We start from the raw sequence: 3137 nt of genomic DNA, 5'->3' as shown, positions 1-3137 counted from the left end.
TTTGCTTGTTTTATTATTGCAGTGAAAGAAAACGTGCATTTACTTGATAAAAAAGCTGATGAATCACGGGATACAGGTAACAATCCCAGCAATTTAAAGCTAATTATATCATAAATGAAATATTGAGAAGACACATAAGCTTGTCTTACATTTATTGAATGCTCTCATATAGTTCTACTTTTATATACACAGATATAAGAATTTTTATTTCTCTCTTTGTTACAGTGGAAAGATTAAGACAGTTTGATTTGGCCCTAGAAAAGGAGACACAGTGTAAGTATAATATGATAAAGACTAGTACATGTATGGGACCTGTTATCCAAAATGCTCAGGACCTGGGGTTTTTCAGAAAAGGGATCTTTCCGTAATTTGGATCTCCACAACTTAAGTCTGCTAAAAATCATTTAAATATTGAATAAACCCAATAAGGATTAATTATATCTTAGTTGGGATCAAGTATAAGTTACTGTTTTATTCTACAGAGAAAAAGGAAACCATTTTTAAAAATTAGATTTATTTGCTAATAATGAAGTCTATGGGAGGTGGCCATTCTGTAATTTGGAACTTTCTGGATAATGGGTTTCCAGATAGGGATCCCATACCTGTAATAAAAATTCTACTGAAATTGCCATCTGTTTTTTTCCTTTAGCCAAATGTGAGGCAGATGTTTTTGATTATTGTAATTATATAAATTAAGCATGCCTATTAATGCTTATTAAAATACCTTCCAGTAAATGTTACCTGAGAAATGAACTGCACATTAAAAGAAGGGCAGTACATTGTTTGCATATGTATTCTTGCTATGCTTGTGTTCCACTTTGGCATCAATAATAATATAAAAATCTTCTAGAATACATTGCCCATTAATAACTTTTTTTTGACTCACAGTAAACACATCTAATAATTTGTGCTATATATATATATATATATATATATATATATATATATATTGCAAATGACAGCATAAATGGAGTTTCTTAAAATTCTGAGTTTGGCAAAATACACAAATGCCAACAGAATGTTTTTTTATAACTTTATGTTGTTTTTGTTTTTATTACAGGGGAAAAAATTGTGGATTTACTTAAAAAGAAAGAAGTTAAACCACTTGATGCAGGTAACAATCCAATCATTTTAAAGCTATTTATGTGAAATACTGAACAGAGAGATATGCTTGTTCCTTTTCATTTTATTAAATTAGATTTATGTACATGGATATAAGGATTTTTTTCTCTCTTTATTTTAGAGAAAAGAATAAGACATTTTGATTTGTCTCTGGAGAAGGAGATTATGTGTAAGTAAAATATGTGATTATTTAAATCAACAATAATAATTAATACAGGTATGGGACCTGTTATCCAGAATGCAAGGGACCTGGGGTTTTACGGATAAGAGATCTTTCCATAATTTGGATCTCCATAACTTAAGTCTGCTAGAAAGCATTTAAATATTGAATAAACCCAATAGGCTTGTTTTGCCTCCAATAAGCATTAATTATATCTTAGTTAGGATTAAGTACAAGTTTCTGTTTTATTATTACAGGGAAAAAGGGAATCATTTTTAAAAATTAGAATTATTTGCTTATAATGGAGTCTATAGGAGATGGGCTTTCAGAACTTTTTGGATAATGGGTTCCGGATAAGGGATCCCGTACCTGTAATTCATTTTCATCTGTTTTTAATTCTTATTTTCTCATTTTTCTTTAGCCAAATATACCAGGGAGACAACATTGGATGATAAAGACGATCAAGCGGGTAAACATCTTTATCTTTTGCCTTTACAGAGAACAATGATATCTGCCCAGTTTGACCAGATGGGCAATGATCACTAAATAATTTGATCTTCTTTTTAATGTCCACCATTACTTGTTTCTACCTGAACTATTATTATTAAGATGTGTTTAATATGTGCAAAATATTACACAGGACCGTACAATGAATGGCTGTATACATTAAACATACAGAATTAAATAAAAAGCAACTAATAACTGATACAAGAGTTGAAGTGGGGTCTGCCCAGGAGAGCTTACAATATATAAGGAGAAGGGGTTAAGACACAAGGTGGCATAATTTTACATTCTATCAGTAACTGGTCTCCAGTATGTTTCTGAATATAGTTCGACTTACACCTTCAGCATTCACCCTTACTTCTTTGCAATTACTTAGGGCAGGAAAGTAAAGCTCTGTGTCTTAGGTTACAACTTCATTGTGGGTATCACTGCCAAACTTACATCTCAAGGCAAATGTCACAGGTGGCAGTTTCTCCACCAGCATATTTTCACAATCAGAAAACACTCGAAACTGCCTGCTACTGTTGGTATAGCCAGTTATCTTGCATTTTCTAACTGAAAACCGTTGGTTGCCAATAAACATTGATGGGTGTCAGGGGCATCCTCTACTGTGGAGAAAACACCAGGCATGTTTTTTAGCTTAAAAAACTATGAAAGTAAACATATATAGCATTGTTAACTATTTAAACAGGATTTGAAAAGGTTAATGTCTTCTACAAAATAATTTTATTTGTATCATTTATGGTGTTCTAGAAATAAGGAGTAAAGATTTAACAACGACACCCCCACCCTCAACAAAGGATCTTGTAACAAAGAAAAGTAAGTAGAGCATATTACTTGAATATTTAATATATGAATAAATAAGGATTGTGTTTATGAATACATTAAAAATGTTTATTATTAGGTTGAATATGTTTATTATTCACTTATTCATAATATTGAATAATGTAATATTGAATTTATAATTTAATTCCCTATTAAAGTTGAAGGAAAGGTATAATCACTGGAAGGGGTGCCAAATATTGGGCACCCCCAGCAATTATAACCCCAGGCCAGTGTGCATGCACAGCAGAGTGAAAAAACTTTTTTGCTTCAAAGTTCTGCTTTTCACTCTACCGCACATGCGCACCAGCAATGGAAAGTTCTAGAAACAAGGGGATGGTGCTCAACAGAAGTACTCCTGGCAGGTGAAGTTTTTAGATAACAGGAGTGCTGGCCCAGGGTCTCAGGTAATTAATTATGATAACTGGGTGGTGCCTAACATGTCATAAGGAACAACATTTTGTTATAATCGTAGAGTTTGCAATATGTCTGCTCTAATGCTGTTGGAACAACATACAAGAAGGTGCTC

General features: G+C 32.5%; 1 long non-coding RNA gene across 1 annotated transcript; it reads left to right on the top strand.

Annotated features, from left to right (window-relative positions):
- Positions 1-1241: 1241 nt before the first annotated feature.
- Positions 1242-2610, top strand: LOC116411476. Its single transcript, XR_004223124.1, has 3 exons — positions 1242-1291; positions 1704-1751; positions 2540-2610. It is a non-coding gene; the product is annotated as an uncharacterized LOC116411476 (long non-coding RNA).
- Positions 2611-3137: the final 527 nt, after the last annotated feature.

Source organism: Xenopus tropicalis, chromosome 6, assembly GCF_000004195.4.
Source record: "Xenopus tropicalis strain Nigerian chromosome 6, UCB_Xtro_10.0, whole genome shotgun sequence".
NCBI classification, from domain to species: Eukaryota; Metazoa; Chordata; class Amphibia; order Anura; family Pipidae; genus Xenopus; species Xenopus tropicalis.
Note: the sequence above shows the minus strand (reverse complement) of the source record. Positions and strands in the feature narration are given on the sequence as shown.